General features: G+C 37.1%; 1 long non-coding RNA gene and 1 pseudogene across 1 annotated transcript; one reads left to right on the top strand and one right to left on the bottom strand.

Annotated features, from left to right (window-relative positions):
- Positions 1-346: 346 nt before the first annotated feature.
- LOC135714885 (uncharacterized) lies at positions 347-14,763 on the top strand. Its single transcript, XR_010518899.1, has 2 exons — positions 347-586; positions 14,231-14,763. It is a non-coding gene; the product is annotated as an uncharacterized LOC135714885 (long non-coding RNA).
- Positions 14,764-15,809: 1,046 nt separating this feature from the next.
- On the bottom strand, positions 15,810-17,502 carry LOC135714884 (uncharacterized; annotated as a pseudogene).
- Positions 17,503-21,716: the final 4,214 nt, after the last annotated feature.

The raw sequence follows: 21,716 nt of genomic DNA, 5'->3' as shown, positions 1-21,716 counted from the left end.
GTATTTTTTCACCCATTTTACGGTAAACACAATATAAGAAAATGGGTGAAAAAACACCCATTTATTGATAGACCACCCATTTACCCATTTATGAGTAAACCATAGTTTACCCATTAAATGAGGAGGGGCACGTTTAGCGGAAATGGGTATTTTTATACCCATTAATGGGTTTTCGCGAAACACCGTCATTAAATGAAGAGGGGCACTTTTAGCGGAAATGGGTATTTTTATACCCATTAATGGGTTTTCGCGAAACACCGTGTACAGTTTTGAGTACAACACTGTTTTTTTTTCGTTAACTCTAATTGAGTAGTTTAACAGTTATGTGTATATGTCAAATGACGCATCGAATCTGTCACTCCCTGTTTTCACTTATAAAAAACTCGGAAAACTTCAGTAGAGACTTCTATAATCGTCAATTACAGCAAAGATACTAGTGATTTACTGCCAATAATACTTGGAAGATAATTTTGTTGTAATCATCGTCGTCTGGCATACTTAATATTTGCTTAATATCAGTGAAAAATGTTTATTTTTCCGCACCAATAGTTTTTCCCATGTATTTTTACAAGTACTGTTGCTGAGTGTGAGTATATGCAAATGTGAAAACCTCTGGAACATGAATACTTCTTTGTGATACATACATTTGACTTCCCCGGATCTAGCGTTCCACTAAACTTGGTAGTACAAGGTGTCTACTACTATGTGCAAATTTCGACATTACACTGTGGGTTAGAAAAGAAAACTGCTAGATGTATTTTATGCCCCCAGTGTCTCGTCTGTGGCGTTTTTTGGGTGTCTAGAAAGGTTACTTAGCCAAAGATCATTGTCTTAGCTTTGCATAGGCAATTGGCCAGCTTTTAATATTCCAAGCGATGGAACAGCAGTGGAAAATAGCAACGAGATCAAACCGAACAATGTTGTCAAAAGTGTTAAAATGCTAAGCTTAAATAATATTACAACAGACTGCAGCGATGAACTGCAAGCATACCTAAAATAGCCCTGTTAGTAACATATTGGTTGCATTTTTAATTTACTTAATAAATAGTAAAACAAACTATCGTTTCAGAGTTAATTAAGCACGATTTTTCCTGAATGTTTAATATATTTATATTTTTTCTTGCATTTTACATTCCTAACATTGAATTGTTATTTAATTTGATCAATTACAACTTCTCTAAGTTTCGAAAATATTTGAATTTTTGATTGATAAGTTATGATTAGGATGACCGTTTGCAGTATTATTTTACATGTTCTGTATTACCAACAATCAATACGAAACTAACGATTTTAAATTGGCTCACTGCTTGACTAGCCTATTGGTCACAAGCCAACGATTAACGTACCACATTCTAGTCGAAATTCTAGTACTACGCACTGTTATTTCGGGACCTTCTAGTCTTAGAGTTACCTCTATGGTATTGCCATAGAGGTAACTCTAAGACCAGAAAGTCCCGAAGAAACGAGCTCAACTTTTTGGCTCAGCTCTGGTACTCTCTTCGGTCCCAAGCTAATCGATTCACCCCTCGAAACATAGGAAAAACCAATAACCCCTCATTTCATCTGTCAAACTTTCTTAGCGAATCAAAACAAACATTGCGTAGTACTAGAATTTCGACAAGAATAGGGTACGTTAATCGTTTGCTTGGGACCAATAGGCTACTAAAGTGGTGAGCCAATTTAAAATCGTTAGTTTCGTAGTGATTGTTGGTATTACTGCTTTTACGTTTGAATTGATATAAAAAATTATCTACGGTAGGTATGTTGTGTTCCTATTTTAAATGTTATTCATTAAGTTTTTTTTGCTATTAAAATTAGTTTACTACTAAGTCAATTAACATGGGTTCCCTGAATAGGAATCTGGTGCTAGAAACATGATACAAAGGTTATTTCATGTTTCATTTTATGCAAATTGATGTAAAATGTGAGTAATTTATTCAATGTCTAGAAGAAATAATCTAACGGCGCCGGTGGTGTAGTGGTAAGCGTGATTACCTCTCACCCCAGCAGGCCTGGGTTCAATCCCAGTCGGCGCCATCGGGATGTTCTGAGGCATAACATCTCTGATCACGCCTTCCTTCGGATGGGAAGTAAAGCCGTTGGTCCCCGGTTCATGAGTTGATGGGTCGATAGGTAGGGTCCAGGTGTGGGAGCTGCCTTCCTGGCACGTCGGTAGCATTGGTGCTCAGCACGGAAAACAAGATCGACGGAAAAAACAAACCAAAAGGAAAAGAAAAAAAAAAAAGAAATCTCAAAATATTTATTGCGGAGTTCGAGTTGTTGTAATTAATTTTAAACTGTTCGACAAAGTGTTACCTACATTGGGAACATTTGCTACGATTAAGCAAAACCTGTTGACATGATCATGAAACGATGCAAACACAGTTAAAATAAATATGTAATGCACATTTCAGAAAAATAAATAAATGCAGGGTTGTTACGGATTAGGACTATGCGGATTTAAAGCGGATTTGCATCTCAGATTTTGGGTTTGGTGTGTGTGAAACGGGTTTACTCCACTAAGCCTGAATTCTACTTACCTAGTTTAAATTTTAATTATTTGAAGAGTCAATTTCGACCATTTGTACAACAACTCCAGAGCTATGTCGACAAAGCTCCGGTCAAAAGTACTAGGTATGATTGTGCTACATTTCCCCGAACGCCATTTTTCTGAATGCCCCCATATCCCCGAATCCCATACAAACATATACCCCATTTCCCCGAATGCCATTTCCCGAATGTAATTTCCTCGAATGAAATCCAAAATTCCAAAAGCATTAAGAAGACATGTTTAAATATTACAACAATTAACCTTAAAAGAACAGCTCATGATTCTCTGGTATTTCCCTTTATACAAAATAAAAATCATCACTAATACTACTACTAAAATTTTTCGCTGTTCTGGTCACTTTCCGGGTGACTATAAGTCACTTTTTAATAACTATTTCCAAAACTATTTGGTCACTAAGTCTTGGGCACTAACCGCTTCCAGCCCTGGCGTTTAGGAATGGAGGGCAACAAAAATGTGTGTGTGTTTTTTTTAAATCGGGTTTATTAAGCCGAGCTAGTGCAGAGTGCAGTATGAGATCGCATCCAAATAAGCTTAAATTTTGGGAAAATAATCTGGACCTGATTTGAAATCAATTCAGCTGTATGGACAGCGAACCAGGTATATCAGGAAATTACCGTGAAAACTAGGAAAAATCAAGTAACTCAGAGTGCAGAGTGCGAATGAATAGTTTTGCCAGTGGACCCTTGTCTGGCAGTGGCGTCACGTAACCTCACTTTTTACCTGTTCAATAACTTTGAAAACGGTATTTAGGGTCATGTTTACATTCAAATCAGTTTGAAATGGCACAGGGTCTACTAGTTTCACTGATTTGTGTTCAATGGACTTCTCTGACGTTTATGAATTGCACAAGTATTAGTGCAGAACTTTGGGTGAATTCAAAGGTTTTCTTGCACTAATACTTATAATTTACCCCGAGTTCTGCACTAATACTTGTGCATATCACAAACGTCAGAGAAGTCTATGGGACCAATATTTTTTTATTTGTTTACGTTTTGAGAGTTGTTGAACAGGTATATTGAGGTTAGGGTGACGCTAATGTTGTCGACTAAATTCTTCAACTCAAAAGGCAGCTTAGATCGATCAAGACGTCCTCCAACACGAAGAATTTCATCCTTGTATTTATATCCGACGAAAGTTGTTGATTCTCTTGCATGGTTCGATCTTTTCTGCGGATTTCATCGTCTAGGTCAGCGCTGCCCAATATACTGCCCGCTGGCCGGACATGGTCTCTGGGTCTCAGCAATGGCATCATTCTAGTCCAATTTTATGCAACATTATGAATTTCAGCCCATAATAAATGAGAAAGAAACAAAATGCAGCTTGAAACATGTTCATTGAAAATAGATTCAGACATTTAAAAAAAGCAAGTTTTGATAGGTTGGGCAGGCCTGGTCTAGGTTCACTTTTTTTTTTCCTTTGGTTTGTTTTTTCCGTCGATCTTGTTTTCCGTGCTGAGCACCAATGCTACCGACGTGCCAGGAAGGCAGCTCCCACACCTGGACCCTACCTATCGACCCATCAACTCATGAACCGGGGACCAACGCCTTTACTTCCCATCCGAAGGAAGGCGTGATCAGAGATGTTATGCCTCAGAACATCCCGGCGGCGCCGACTGGGATTGAACCCAGGCCTGCTGGGGTGAGAGGTAATCACGCTTACCACTACACCACCGGCGCCGTTATACATTTCTTTATGACCAGGGTTTCAATCTTTCTGTCGTCATGACAGCCTTCACAAACCGACGACATCCCTCAGCTTACCCAAGTGGCTGTCACGAAACATTATATACAATTGATATACGGCAGTGGAGTATGGAATAAACCAGAAAAATGATCCCGAATAGACATGTCGGCCCGATGTCGGATCAATGTAAGGTCAATTTATGATCGACGTCGGCCAAATGTCGGGTCAAGTATGTGTTTATGTCGGGTCAATGTCGGGCCAACATCGGGTTGGGGTTTGGTAGAAGTCAGGTTGGTGTTGGTTGTTGGTTATTGGCAGTTTGAAGAACTGTTTATTGTATGTACGAGGAAAGAATGACCATCATAGCATAAGGTGATAGGATACGTCAGCTTTTTTGCTTTTTTCTCTCTCCTTTCTATGGGTCAGTGAATTGATTATCATTGATGCTGTAGTGGTGTGAGTGTACATCATACACTACCGAAAATACCGTAAACATGGGTGCTAGAGTTCGTTATTATTATGTCGAATGTGTAACAGTTGATAAAAAAATAAGAAAGGTAAAGAGTAAGTTATGTCCATCTTACTGTAAATTTCAACCTTCGTCAATTTTAAAAGATAAAGATATCTCTTTATCATCCAATATTGAGACTATCACTACATTTCTATTAATTTGCCAATATTATCGACCTACCACCTCCCAGGACGCTCCTTCCTATATAGAAAATAATTATGCGCCTAGCCACCAAGACCAACATGTCAAGTCATCATAGTAGTTAATTGATTCAACATTACCCTTTGTACAATTTGCTTACATACGACCTGTTCAAAAGTGATTCCAGAGCTCAAACCTCCAGGTACACGGTAAGAAAAAAATCCAAATGTGACTTATTTTCACAAATCTTGGCACTATATTGCAGGAAGCCAAAAGAAGGCAATGTGGGTCAAAGAGTTTTCATTTGATTGTGTTCAATTGGTGTGGAATTGACAATTCGCTTCTACACAAAAATAGTTAGTTGTACCCAAAAGTAGATGAATATGATTATACTCAAAGTCAAAAGTAGACAAAAATGAACTGGCCGCTGGATATGTTTTCTTATCGTGTATGTTTTTGTTTTTGAATCATCCTTTTGCCGCCTTTTGCATATCAGCTGATGGCTTCGAGCAGTGCAACCATAACGACACATATGTTTTCTATAGAAGATCTCTAGGTTCATTTACTTTCATTTTTTGTCTTGAGAAACAAAATAAGAAATTGTTTTAAACATTTTTTAATGATGGTTTTTAAATTGAACACAGTTTAAGCACCTTAAAAAGCAATAAAAGCATTGTTTTTACACACGTTGCTTCAATTAAATCGACAACACTGGATACGATGATAGATGATTCGTACACACACCTTCTTAATGCGGTGTGTAGAAAAAAGGTAAACAAAACAGTTTCAGCTTGCTAAATTATTCGCGGCTCGCGTTTTTAACGATGCAAATGATGTTATTTAAGTAAATATCGTCTTTAAAAGTGAATTAACTTGAAAGTGCTTGTAGAAGCACGTGTCGTAGTTGTTTTTAGTGTGGTTCTGAAAAGTGACAGCTAGTGAAAACAGTTATTTAAATTACATGACCAGAGCAGAACAAAATCGGCTGATCGTACTTTTTAATGCAAATATTACCAATGCGTGAATGAATTGGCAATATTTTCGTGGAAAAGTATTGAAATATGTATCCAGATCTTATTCATACAATTCAGGCCCATTTTTAAGGTATGTAATTAGTAATTTACTGTTTTGTAGGAAAATGTCTTTCGTACGCATACCAAAACACGTTTATTTAATGATTGTAGGGACAGTCATTGTTGCATGACGTGCCGTATCACCAGTCGTTGCCCGTGCGTTATTCACAACAGGTGGATGGAACGCATTTATGTAGGTTGCTGCCACTCTGAAATCTTCAAACATATGCCACATAGTCACATTGAAATAATTTGACGGAACAACTTGAAATCTCGCTTGAATCGTCCGTTAACTACCTCAATCACCCATCGACAGATGGTAACCAACTGCTCCTTTGTCAGTTGGTCTTGATTCCGGCTTTTGGAATGTGGAATCACTACTTCATTGCCGAATAAACTCAGTTCTTTCATAGCGTCCCGAAATCCTCTGTCCAAAATAAAAACATCACCTAGCCTAAGAAACCAATTCAGAACTCCTTCATCACTGTGCAACATATTTTTCCAAATTGTTGCATAAGACGTTGTAGCTGCATACTTCAATTAGGGTTAACTACCCCATTTTCGGCCTATTAAGCACAACTTAGTTTTTCTTAATCTAGCGCAGTTTAGCACCAAACGGAATGTTATTATTACTGATGGCTTCCAAATTTATTTACCTTTCTGTACGTACCGTAAGATTTGATAAAAAGGAACGAATCGTTGAGATATTGTCAAAATTCTAACACTGCTTCTTGACGCCAAACTCGGCCAACGGATTCTAAACTCGGCCTAACGCATTGAAACGCCATTGAAACGCAAATGAATTCACTTCGGCCTATCGGATGAAGATAAAAATTGATTCGGTCGGAGCGCTTCTTTTGTTTTTGGGAATAATGGGCGCAAACCTTCATATCACGCGTTCTCATTGACTTCGTTCCGCAGCTTACTAACTAAAGTATCGTACCAAACGCATAATTGACTTGTTAACTCTGAAATCATGGATTTATTTGAAGTTTTCTGCTCGATAGGTCCAAAATGGGCGATTAGGCCGAAGTAGTTCTCTACCTTTTGTATCCATCACAGCAAACAATTCAGTGCCAACATTTCAAAGGGGCGTAATTGCATTTGTAAACAATGGCTTTAGTCGTCAATTTCTCGCAAATGAAAGCTCACTCATGAAAATGAATGACACCAGCATGCAGAGGTATGTTTCGTTTCATGTATCAGCTAGCATTTGTAATTTGGAGAGGTAAGTTGCTGCTTTTTTGAATATATACGTACGTGCCATCGCAGATGACGATTGCTTTTCGCATTTACAGTGTAACATCCATGTTTCCGTGTACCGTGGAGGCACCATATTCGAAGCGGTTCCTAAATCGACGCACTCAATAATGTTCGACTATTTTCAATCATTATTTTTGAAATTTTACTTCTGCAAATATTAGTTCCTGTGCTCTAGGGATGATGGTGTAACAAAGTTTAGAAAAATATCTTGTCAAAATCGAGATGCGATGAAAATTAGACGAGTGCGTCATGATTAGGGACCCGTCAAATATGGTGCTGGCACGGTATTGCGTCTGGGATCATGAGATTTCTTCTTACCACGCCTTCTCGGTCAATATGATCAAATCCTAAACGCTGGGTACAAATTCCAGTAATGAACATTCTCTGGCTTTGTTGAGGAGTCGTTCAAGTGTCCGTCGGCTCATTTTAAACAATGCACTTAGATTTTCGTTTGATGCACCACTACGCAACTTTACAAGATATATTCCCAAAGCCGTACCTGGAGTGTCACATTTGTTTGTAAAGGAAGGAATTTGCTCAAGAATTTGTTCGAATTGTTGTCTTTCAAATCCTACTAAATAATAAAGTTCATTATCATCCATTTCCATCAAGTTTTCGAAATCTAATCCCTTTTGCTGCAGCTCTAAACATATCAAACATTTATTTTTTATGGGTGCCGTTGAAATCGTGGATTAGGTTGGTAGAATCCAATAACTCTTCCCATTCGTTTCCTCGTAAATGCTCCTGGCACACTCTGGAATTTTGTGGAATATAGTAGTAAATGCTGGATTAGCAAAAACTTCTTGATTCCAGACGGAATACGACATCTTTTTTAGTTGTGGCAGTTAGTAAAAATACAGCGATTAGATGTATTTGCTGCCGTGAATACTCGCCAATCTCTTGCATTATATTTATTGTCGCTTAGACTTGGAAACCGAAATGACCCACTCGCGACAATCGATTTTACTCTCGTTCTGTACTTAAACATAACGTGGCAACTAGTGTGCTGTATTCGGTAAATGATATGCTACACAGTTCGAAAAAGTAGTGTAAATTTCTGTTCAGTAAGATGCACATAAATGGAGCGTCACATATCATATAAACTTATATATTATATATCATGTAAAGTTCAGAGACATTTCATGTAATGTAGCAAATATTGTATACAAAAGCGCATTGTTGTAAACAACATTGTTTACAAGTTGCTCGGATGCGTGAAATGAAATACAAGTTTACGTGAATTAATGTTTACATCACTATTAAAAAGCAGAATTTTTATCTGTGTATAGTTCGCACTAGATGCGACGTTATCTTTAACGTACACCACGAGAGTAAAATCGATTGTCGCGAGTGGGTCTTTCGGTTTCCAACTCTAGCGATAATATAAATGCACAAATCTGGTTTGTGTGAGATTGAATGATATTGACAATGGTTGTCAATCAAAAAGTCGATAATGTCTTTTCGTAAACACCTGCTATGCGAATTTTCCATTACAGACGCATACGAAAAGACGTTCTAGGTTTATTCATTAACAAGTTATGATTTTACTTCGTTTTCACCGTGATAAGGGCTTTTAATTTGACCATGAATTGGGTGCAATATCAGGGTGATATTGCACTCAATTCATGGCCAAAACAAAAGCCCGTATCACGGTGAAAACGAAGTGAAATCATAACTTGTCACTCACGGTGATGTGATTTCCTATTCAATTTGCCCAGGAATTACTTCAGCGTCACTTCCCTTCATTTTCCCCGTCATATGACACCCGTAATAAGGGCCAAATATTTTTTCCATAAAACTTAATCCATTCAACCATAGAGGTAACTCTAAGACCAGAAGGTCCCGAAGAAACGAGCTCAACTTTTTGGCTCAGCTCTGGTACTCTATTCGGTCCCAAGCTAATCGATTCACCCCTCGAAACATAGGAAAATCCACTAACCCCTCATTTTATCTGTCAAACTTTCATAGCGAATCAAAACAAACATAGTGTAGTACTAGAATTTCGTCTACAATAAGGTATGTTAATCTATTTGCTTGGGACCAATAGGCTAGTCAAGTATGTAGTGAGCCAATTTAAAATCGTCAGTTTTCACCGGTTGATACAACTCTAGAGTGCAGTTTCTTACCCCTTTGGATACGGTTGTGTTTTAAGTTTGTTCTCTGTTTTGTGCGTGCGTTCGCTTTCATAGTTTTCGGCTGCATTTGCTGGATTAGCGCTGGCCAGAGTGGCAGAGTCCTCCCGGACGGTTATACGTGTGTGACTGGTGGTTTTCTCGCTTTCCGGGAAATTTTAGAATCGAGAAAGAAAACGTGATTCATTATGTTTTCTGTGAAAATTCCGTATCACAAAAGTGTTCACTGAGTTCCCTTTTTTTGCCGTTTGACCATGACGGGTTTGCGAGAGAAAAATAAGCATTGGGAATGTGCTCCCGGATATATTGATTTGGTGAGTACGTTCCAGTTGAAGATTGTTCTTATACATTTCTCGATTGCATTTTCGAGGGGACGTCCGGAGAGCTTTGAGATTTGGGCGTTGTTGCTTTTGCGGGCAGACGCGTTGGTCGCCGATTGCGTCGGATTGGGGATCGGATGCATTGTTTGCGGGAGCGGATGCGTCCCTTCGGGGGAGCAATCGAGATTTATTTTTATCGTTCCCATTTGTCAGAGGGATGACCTCGATCGCATGAAGCATGTTCCTCGGGATTTTTACGGTTAGGTGTCTACGAATAATCCATTATGATTTTGTTTTCTCATGTTGAAGCATGACTCGTTTAGAAAATAAATGTCGCGATCGAACATGCAAGCTTGGCACTTGACGGATTAGTTTTTGTTGTGTTGTTAGGTGTGTCCTTAACATGATCATGAGAGCCGTGGTTGAAGACTGACGGTAGTCACGGCGGGTTGTGTTTGATTATGGGGTTTTGTGGTTTTGCCGACGAAATATGAAGGAGTAAACAGTCGTTTTAAAACGCAATAGAGTTCGGTCGAGATAGCTTAAAAGATTTGCAATATTTGTACGCTGGCTGGTAAAGCGTCAAGCGTGAAGTAAGGGGCACGGTAGTTCAAAAATGTGTATGTTTTATGGATTCTGTTCCCGTCTTAGGCCGCAGTCGGAGTGGACGCGACGCGACCAATTCAAGGGAATCTTAATGAAGGCATAAGCGCTTTTTCTTAGCTTTTTTGTCTCCAGGTTTAAAAGATCATCGGTAGTAGAGGCTTATTCTTGTGTAAAGGACACCACCGTGCAGTTTGAGTTTGAATCAATTCCAGGTCCTATTATATTATTATTATATATTCAATGATAAATATTTAAAACAGGATCAAAACACAACTGGAAAAAGCAACGTAAAATTGTTTAATTTTCTCAAATGTATGTTTAACGTTTATATGACAGAGCAATCAACCATTTTATTTTTCCTTTCCCGGAGAGAAAATTACATTACTTGTTGATATATTTATTTGTATACTTGTAAATACTTATTTAATCAGATTCGGAATATGAGTGATGAGGGACCTTATTATGTTTGCGAGTCCTCCGTTTAGGCTGGATTTACTGATTTACATCTTTAACTTTATTTTCAGCTCTTCGATGATGGAACATTTTTAGAATAATATTATAATGGTTCACTTTTTTGCAACCTTCGTTCAGGAAAATACAAAAACATTGTTATGCATGATAAAAAGTGCATGAAAACTGTTAAATGTCCAAATAACCTCGATTTCTCTGACTATTGATTAATTATTCAAGTTTACAAATATTTTTAAAAGCATTCCATATTGCGTTAAACCATTCCATGGTGCATAATAAAGTGTTTGTTTCAATTCCATTAAAATATCAAAAGTTGAAATCAGTTAAATGTACTGAGGTTAACTAAAATCGAGCTTATTTGTATTTTGTAATACTTGTTTGCTTAACATTCATTATATTTTATATAATGCATGACTAGTAAATTATTTTTATTTCACATATTTAAAATCTTATTATATCATTATAACTATTATTTTCATTTACAGAAAATAGTTGTCCTGCAGATCCTGAAGGACCAGAAGGTGTATAAAATAGCAAATCATTGTTATTTACATTTTATTTTATTATAATATAATATGATCTATGGTTTTCAGAATTTGGATTACCCAGAGAATAAATTGAATATCATCATATGTTTTTAAATTGTTTTACCTTTGCAGAGTTTTGCTATTTCATTTGATTTAGGCTTGAAGAATGCTTTAAAACCTCGATAGAACTAGCAATGTTGCTTGGGCGGCGTCGTTATTGATTTACAAAATATGGAGTCACTGAAACTTGCACAATGAGAATGGACGGTCACTCCCAGCCCCATTCAGTTGATTCATTGTACCACAGACAAACAGACGTAACTCTTTGAAAACCTTGTTCTTGAAAACATAGTATCTCAAAACATATAATTTCAGTAACGACATCTATCTGGCTTCTCGCGGAAAACAAGCTTGCTCGCTAACTCGTAAACAATATTGCATAAAAGTTCTATAGAATATATAGAAACGTCAAAGTGATCTGATGCCAGCGCTGCGGCGAGTAGTTCGCGGAACTGATAATATTCAAATCAACCGTTAAATGCATGAACGAAGATACACGATGAAGAGTTACGTCTGTTTGTCTGTGATTGTACCATTGCACTGATTGTGATCAATCACGGAGTAGCAACCATTGTTATGTGCAGTCAGTCTAAGCTAAGCTAAGCTAACACTTAATCCATACAACTCTAAAAAATCTTATGCTGATTGAGGCAGTCATCTCAAAAATATAAACGGATGTACTAACTCATTAGGTGCAACTCCATCTCCGAACAGTACCAAAAAGTTACAAAGTAGGCAAAACATGATTTCTGTGTTGCACGGGAAATCAATTGAATTTATTCTAAGTGAATGCTCAACGAAGTATCTACAGAACAAATAAATATTTCAAAGATAGTTGGCATTACTATTATGAATTTTAAATTAAATTGTTTATAGAATTCTCTAATAATCATCAATTCCGATACTTTTATTCAATATTCATTATTTGGCACTCAAACTTGTGTACTTGTAACATTCCGTTGATACGTAGCGTTAATGTTACTTAGTAGGCGCTAAGCCCGCTTTCTTTATTGAGTACCCCGAGAGACCCAACTAAAGAGATTAGTGGTTTACCTACAAGCGTATGTGAGATCAGCGAGCTTGTAACTCGGAGCCACGGAGCATTTGAAAACCACCGCTGTAAGGGAGTGCCGTGATGTTAAAGGCTACAGGTGACAAACACGCACTCACACGCACTCACACACACACACACACACACACACACACACACACACACACACACACACACACACACACACACACACACACACACACACACACACACACACACACACACACACACACACACACACACACACACACACACACACACACACACACACACACATATACACATACACATACACACACACACACACACACACACACACACGCGCACACGCACACAGACACACACACAACCAAATAGAACTGAGCAGTACGTTCCGGCTCATGGTCATGCGAGCGTCATACAGAACCATCTCGTCGGAAGCAGTCTGCGTTATCGCACGTATGATCCCTATTGGCATCACCCTGGTGGAGGACAGCGAGTGCTTTAGGCGGAGAGAAGCCGGAAGAGTAGGGAAAGTTGTGAGAGTGGAGTCATTGGCTAAGTGGCAACAGGAGTGGAACACGACGGAGAACGGTATATGGACACATAGACTAATACCGATTATTTCGACCTGGGTGAACAGAAAACACGGAGAAGTCAACTTCCATCTAACGCAGTTCCTGTCTGGCCACGGCTGCTTCAGGAAATACCTGCATCGGTTCGGACACGCAGCGTCACCTCTCTGTCCGGAGTGTGGCAACGTCGATGAAACGCCGGAGCATGTGGTCTTGGAATGTCCAAGGTTCGAGGCAGTGTGAAGGGAGATGCCCGTTCCTAACGTGGAGAATGCCGTCTTTGAAATGTGTCAAGAGGAGGGCACCTGGACATTGAAAAGTTGGAATGCCGTCAGCAGTGAAGTCACGCAGATCATGTCGGAGCTGCAGCGTAAATGGGAGAAGAGCAGCGATCCAGCAACGCCAGAGCACAGCCACCCCCCGAAGTAGTCGCTTCACAGTGGTCCCGGGGGGATCCAGGCAGAGAAGAGAGTAAGGAATGGGTTTTAGTGGAGCTGCACTAGGCAACTAGTGGATACCACACCGTGTCAACTTCATTCCGTGTCAGGCCAGGCTTCTTGTTTACTATAAAAAAAAACACACACACACACACCAAATGCAAAAAAGAAAAGATGATTAAATAGCAAAATGTGCAAAAATGGCCAATTGCCAACATTACACCTTGAGTATTGTTTTTCTTTTTGACCCCATACCAACTTTTTCTTGTCTCAATGATTCCTTGCGAATGAGATATCAGTCATTGATGTATATTCTTGGACCAGTCTCTATATATTTTTGCCCAATCTCCTTTGGAGCTAAAAATCAAATGAAGCTCAATATCTCGGGATCTCACGGCTAAAAATCTCATTAAAATTTTTTCGAGATTGTATAGTCCCGGTAAAAAAAAACAATAAAAATACAATGATTTTCATTGTCTTTGTAACCATTCAAAACATTGGACATTCTGGTAGATTACCATGAAATCATAACGAAATTCACCGTTCATAACAATGAAAATCATGGTAGGTACTTCTCTTCTGATTTTTTGGTTATTATTTATTAATCGAATTTATTTATTTATCAATCGAATTCGATAACTTTTTAGCACCATATTTTAACAGTAAATTGCTTTTAGTTGGAATATATCCAATTTCTTCTAACAAAGCAGTAATTAAGCTATAATTAATTAACAAAAGAAAGTGATATATCCAATATAGTGTTTCTTGAAGAAAACAATCCACATACGAGTATTGGTAATGCAGTAATACATATTTTCTTCTCTTGCAGTGCACAATGTTGATTGGGCTCATATTACCAAGGAACTTATGACGGAAGTACTATTAGTCTTTTAGTTTGAATTCGTTCCTCCGGGCTTAAGAATAATAAGATGAATAGCCATACAACTGGAAGCGATTCTAGCTGCTGCGGAAGGCAGTCAGCCAATAAAAGTGATTATGCATTTTCCCACGAAAAAGAATGCTCAATAAAAACTAATACATGGAGCTTAGGCAAGGGATCTCAACAGTTGTTATGGAGTCTTTCCAGCAAAAGTAATGTATCTACGATGCAGCGGAATTCCAGCACATTGCACAAGCGACTATCCAGCTCTCATAATTCATTAAGTGATTCGACAACGAAAAAAGTTGACGATTCAATATTCATTACTCAAGCTATGTCGCATGATGCTTTGGATGACAACAAAATATTAGATTTTTACAACGTTCCTCTTGACTCGGATATATATTCTGCACCTATAGACTACATTACAAATCAGTATACCATTGAATCAGTATTACACAAAACGAAGTCTTGTAAGACAGGTACGTATCTATGACAAACATAAAAGTTTTAAATGCTGCTTTTTGGTTTAGATTCAATGGTACTTTTTCATTAAAACTTACTTTACCTTTGCTTAGTTCCTTTTTTAATATGCTCCGATTTTTATGCACATAACAAAAAATATATATAATATATATATAATATAATATATTTTCAACCTATATTTTTTATTTTGAGTTTCACTGCACTAATTTTGATGGCAACGATATTTCTCTCGATTGATATTGATTCGGCCAGATATTTTATATTTATAAGCCAATTTTATATAGTATTCAGCCGTTTGTCAGCAAGGAAGAACCCGAAAACTTTGAAGTTAAATTTAGTCAAGCAATATTCGGTGGAATAGTATGGCCGAATATTCGGTGCATCATTAATCTCTGCCCGGCCGTTCAATTTACTTAAATTGGGAACAGATCGATTAGAAAATTCATCGATGTGCATTTACAATTCGCATTCACCTGACCGCTGACCACTAGATTGTACATGAATTGTATCAATTCACTTGAACTGTGTATGGTAAGGTGCGGTAAAATGAGTCACGGGCAAGATGGGTGATCTACTTGATTTATTTATATTTTTGTTTGTCAACATCAACAGGCTGCAATGTAGCCCCAATGCTGGATTAAAAAAGCAACCATCATTTGGGTTGCATTCTCTTTGAAATTTCCTTGAAACCCCTTCTACTTATTCTGAGAATTCAATTCCTTTGAAAATGTTCTCAAATTTTCTTTTAACTCTAGTCTTATCAGAAATCTTTCGAAATATTCTTCAAAAACCCCTTGGAGCATTTTCTTCGAATTCACAGCCAGTCTTTAATTTCTATACTAAGGGTTAACATTAAACAACATATTAAAAAAAATCAAAATTCAGGCATGTAACAAAGTATCCCAAACACGGACGCAACGATAGAGCGCAAATCGAACAAACGACACTCGTTTTAATTTTTTTTTAATCTAGGAACGAAAATTGTTATTAGTCATAAATTTTGAAGAAAAGTTATACTCAAGACTACTCAATTTTCTTTAAATCTGATTTGTATCAAGTTCATTTTCTATAAAACATTTTTTTAATTCAATCTCTCAATCTTTACAAGTTTGTCTTATGACCCATTCAGTCAGATAGCATTAGGCCTAGTGACCTTAATCCATAACTCTGTTATGGCTTAGAAATAGCCCATGAATAAAGTTCTTCGGTCGTTGTTATATGGTGGCCTTGCAAACTCGCTTTCGCAACGTTTCGTTTCAATACTCCTCCCAAAGCATCACAAGGGCCCGTTCCATGACAAGTTGCGAAAAAATTCCACTCGGCAGCAATGCCAAAATCTTTTTGCATGTTGCATAAATTAAAAGTTGTCATCTTATTTTTATATTGGCTTCCTGATCCATCTGAGAAAAAGTAAATCTGTTGTAAACCTGACAATTTACATTTTATGAACGCTAGACAATGCGTAAGAAATAAACGACATGATTAGTGAAATCAGCAATTGCAATAAAACAAGTAAATTTCAAATCGTTGGATTCTTCGTCTTTAAAATAAATAGCACAAGGGTGAATAGTACATTGGGCGTTCGGCCAATGAAAGCCTTGAACTGCATCCTGCACAACGAAAGAATAATTTTTCGAAAAATCACAGATTATGATGCATTCTGTAACTTTCAAATTGCTCTTGACGTGTTTCAAGTAATTTGCCTGTTGTTCAGCTATAAAGTTATGCGGCTATTAAATAATTTTTCTAAAGAAGTATCAATAAATTCCTGTGTACCCATTTCAACTAAGTCCATAATGCATCTCTCTACTTTACGCCATTGTTTGAATTGTATTGATTCAACATGTCCGTTACTAAGAATAGTCATTAGTTCTGTGGCCAAAATTTGCGTTCCTGAACAATTTTCGCAACACTGCAGCCAGCATTGTTCACTTGGATTTTGACAAATTATTTGTGTAAACAAATCGTGTTAGGAATCAACACCATCTGGGAGTCATTGTCTGCTTTGTAGTGTTTTAAAAATAAGTTTAACGTTCTGATGATATATACAAACGCATACGGTATGCGTACCACTTGTCCCTGCCAAAAGGCAGTGTTTCGGACGGTTACTGGCGAACATAGAAAATCCTATTTTAAAATCAGGATATGTATTTTTAAAGATGGAGTACGCCTCCTGCAAGTTACACAAAACTAATCTTCTTTGTACATACGTAGATTTCGCCTTCATCGGTTTTAGATATAATCTCTTTTCCCCGGACAAACACGACTTATATCGTCACTATTGTAAAAATCACGAACAAGCATTATTGTTTGTTCTCCTAATGAAGCTCTGCTTAACCTCTTTACAGGCACCGACATTATTCTTTTCTCTTGCTGCAGTGCTTTTGCTTGGTTGGCCATATGTTGGGAAACATTGAACTCCTTCATAATTCTATATGTAGACCAACTTTTGGGAAGTGTGGTTAAAATCCTGTATAGCTCATTGCTGTCTCTTGTTTCTTTATATTTATCCTTAAGTTGTATAAGGAATTCATTTTCGTCCGACAAAGGTGCGTTGTAGGATCGATTCAGAACTGGTTGTTTCCACTGACTCTGAAAATAAATATAAATAATGATTGATTATTAGAAAAAAATACATACAAATGTTTTATTTTTTATTATTTACCTTGGCAGGGAAAACAAACCATTCTGGACGGTCCCGCAACGGCAATCGATACTGGTTGCTTCGATGGACTCTGAAAAATGATTGCAAAAAAAGAAGAGTTTAAGTTATTCGTTTGAAGAAAAGAATTGAAATTTAAAGAAGAACGTGCCTGAGGCAGCGATTCTGGATGGTCCTTGCGACGGCTTCTTCGGTCACGGCATCATTGGGTTCATATAGTTTGTGGTAGCAACGTTGACAAATGAAGGAGCTACTCTCATCTATTTTAATCTTTTTTTCCACTGCATAATCGTACAATTTATTGGTGATTTTTCTGGCACATGAACTCAACATCCAAACACCACACATTGAACATTTACGTTTCATTTTTAGATATTCTTCGATTCAACTGTTCTAGTAGGAAACTTTGTTTTCTAACTGATCATTTCTTTCATAACATTTCTTGTTTTATGTGAAGCATTATATCGTACCTACGAGTGAGTGATATACCTACGAGTCTTAGCTGTAACTCATAAGTATATCACTCGTTCGTAAGCAATGACGTCACTACAAACAGCTGTTTCAGGTAAATAGATGAACATCGCGAATAAATACAAACACCACCAAACATTTCCAAATGTCACTAACACCACGAAGCCTATTGGACTGGAGCTGATGTAAAAGTCATTGCCTACGAACGAGTGATATACCTATGAGTTACAGCTTGGACTCGTAGGTACTGATGAAACATGCAAAAAGATTTTGGCATTGCTGCCGTGTGGAATTTTTTCGCAACTTGTCATGGAAAGGGCCCTATGGGAGGAGTATTGAAACGAAACGCTTTAAAATTTTAGTATAGGGATCTGCAATGTTTAAAACTTTGTCTACGTGGCTTACAGGTAGAACTGAATGTTGCACCCAGCTTGTAAGTTACTCATAGATTTCGTTAGTTACTATAGACCAATTCCACGCCAAATCGGTCAGTCACCAAACTTGACTATCTTCGATCTGGATGATACTTGGCACATATTTTCAGTATGATAGACCAAGTATTTTTCGCAGGAGAGGAGACCCTTTTGACTCAAGGGTAATTTTTGAAAAGGGCCTATGTGTTTTTGCACACATACTAAAAAAAAAATGTAGTTCGAAAACAGTTGGTTGTAGAAAAAAATTTACTAAGAAGGAGTTGTAGGAAACTAATAAGGCTTTATAAAAAACACGGAATGTTTTTTTTTTCGTTTTTTTACAAAAAAAAAACATAAACCTCAAAATTCAAATAACAAAACGTATTTTTGATTTTTTTTAATATTTTTTTTAATAAAAACTTGAATAGAAAGCAGAAGTTTTGAAAACAACTCCAGGATGGACAAACTTTTAATAAAAAAGTTTTTCCAAGAGTAACTTTTAAGGCATTTTTAAAACTTTCATTATTTACGGCAAAATGTTCTGTTTGATGTCAGTATATGATTATAAAAATCATTTCAAACTCATATCGATAAACTTCCTAAATGTAACCGTTTTTGAGATATTTCAAATTTACTTTCATCATAATCATTTTTTTGTAGAAAATATGCCCTTTTCGTAAGTTATACGTGATTGTCCATCAAATAAGATAAGTTTTGCAAGATATGCATGTACTTACCTTCAACTTACCCTTCCACGAATAGACTATTGGAAAATTGGTTTTAAACTTATAAGATAAATAAGATAAATAATTGAAATACCCATGCGTTTTTATTTGCATCTTTCATTTATTACTTTCGATCGTCTTTAATAATAATAATTTGTACATAAACCTTTTCGTTGGATGTATTTTTATTTGATGAACTTTTGATTGGCATGTTTTTATATGTTATGAATGGTGCGTTCTTCGTTACCCAACCATTTTCAACTTCTATTCAATTTTCATACTGCCGTACTCTAACGGAACTATCCACCTACCCTCTTCTAAAGATCATTCTCTAGCTAATAAATCATCACACTAAAGCTTCATGTTAGCATTTCCAACCAACTCTGAAAATCGTTAACTTCGCGTATGAAGTAACATAAAAACACTTTGAATGTAACAACTCAAGGCGGGAGTAGCCGTCAACAATGCTGATGATGGTACAGCACGCAACAACCACCCTACTGCTTTCTCTCTGAGATGATCACGTTGGTCATGACGAGAGGAGCAACACAAATAGTTGGGTAAAGAAGAACTGCATTATAACACACCATCGACTGGAAATGCTCTCGCAACGTGGGGCTTTAGGTAGTGATGAAAACGTCGCTAGAACTATTCCACAGCCGCAGTCAGTTTATGAGCAAAAAGAGGGACGCACATTTTTGCCTGTAGACTTGAAGACATACTTCAAGTCTCCGCGTACATCGTACGGGTTAGGCAAAAATGTGCGTTTATCTTTAAAAACTGTCGCATTAATGGCCCTTCGCTCATTTTCAACTTCTATTCAATTGTCATACTGCCGTACTCTAACTATCCACCTACTCTCTTCTAAAGATCATTCTCTAGCTAATAAATCATCACACTAAAGCTTCATGTTAACATTTGTGCGTTTCATAAAAAAATAGAAATTAGTTGGTCCAGTTTTGTGAAATCGCTGGTAGAAAGTCACGCCAAAACTGCTTGACAAAGTGGTCAATTCTGGATGGAATCCCTCTATAGCTGCTGTGCTGTGACTCCATAGAGACGCATTGTGAACTACCTTGCGTCTTCATCGTTTCCATGCACGTGTGGTGTATATATTGCGGTACAACGATTTTTCATTAAAAAAAATGTATCTCCAAAACTGCTTCTCCGACATCGCTAATTTTTTGATATGTTAAGTAAAATTAAATGATCTTTCAATTAAAAATACTAAAATAAGAAGTTGTTGAAGACCCTCGCACTAAAAATCAAGAAAAAGCATTTGTAACGTAATTTTTTCCTACAAAATCAAATATCTCTGAGTTGTTTCATAATTTTTCTTAAAACTACATTAAAACATCTTTCATTTGAAGAGTCATTCGTAAAAATCGGTCAAGAAGTTCAGAAGTTATAAATTGAAAAAAGGCATTTTTGAAAAAAAAAAGATTTTTCGGACCACCCACGACCAACACGAAATGGTCACCCTAATGGCGGAATAAAAAAATACGAGTCTAATAGTTTTTGATAAGGAAGAACTATGCCAATTTTCATGAAATTCTGAGACTCACTATAAATTTTTTCTATGGAATTGCTGTATATACAGGGTGTTTGGTTCCGGGTTTTACATATTTTTAAGGTAGATAGGGCTCCTAAAGTTATGAAAAAATCGCCATGAAACATAGGGTCGGAAATGACTGCTAAGTGAGTTATTCAACATTTTATGTTTTTTTGTATTGCCAACTTTGGTCAGCTATATTTTTTTAATCTTAATGTGGTTTTCTGATTTCAACATACCAAATGAAAGATTAAAGTCTTAGCTATCAATGCTCTTTGGAAAAGAACTCGATTAATGTTAATTATCATACATTAACATTGAAAAGTATGTTGAAAGTACCAAAAAACTGGTGAAATTTCATGCATTTTAGTGTTTTTAAGTTGAAAATTTTCATTTCTGTTTATTTAGTTGTTCTACAAAACATTTTCCAATGACAAAACTGTGATGACAATTTAGCGCCTAAAATCACAATAGTGCTCTAGATCAACTCCCTAGAAAACTCGAAGTTCACGATCACGTTTGTCATAGTGGTCTTTGGTTTTTTGTTCATGATTCCGTTATAAATAATCTGGGACTTTGAACAGTTATCTGAAGGCTTTGAAAATCTGTGTTACCAAAATTTACAGACTAACATCTGTTAACCCCGTGTAATGATGAAAAATAAAAAAAAATCGATTTTATCCAATCTTTACGAATAACAGTCATTTGAATTTTAACCGAGTCAGTAATCCAAAAATCCAGTAAAAATACTAACTCCTGTAAAAAATCTAAGTGTGTATGCAGAAGCAGCGGAGTTGCATACTCCTCCATCGAAACAGCACCGCAGCTGAGCTGCGAGTGCTATAAAATGAAAAGGACATCGACTTATTACCACTACCTACTTCTCTCCCTTCCGCTCTCAGAATTCGCCGATTCGGTGTCTCTCGTTGTGTTTTCTGCTGAGACTGAGCAATATTCGATACCGCGAAACATCTCCGCAGTTATGTTTTCTTTCGGCGCAGGAGATGTGCGGTAATCAAAAGTTAAGAATGTAGCTAAACAATTACAATAACATTCTACCAAAATTTCATGTGCGTAGTCCAATGCAACAGCCGAACGTACGAACGAATAGGGTGACTATAGCGCA

The sequence above is a fragment of the Ochlerotatus camptorhynchus genome, unplaced genomic scaffold (assembly GCF_037179485.1).
Source record: "Ochlerotatus camptorhynchus isolate MF236.1 unplaced genomic scaffold, CSIRO-AGI_Acam_v1.1 ptg000753l, whole genome shotgun sequence".
In the NCBI taxonomy this organism is placed as follows: Eukaryota; Metazoa; Arthropoda; class Insecta; order Diptera; family Culicidae; genus Ochlerotatus; species Ochlerotatus camptorhynchus.
The sequence above is the reverse complement of the archived record's forward strand: the minus strand, read 5'-3'. Positions and strand labels throughout refer to the sequence as shown.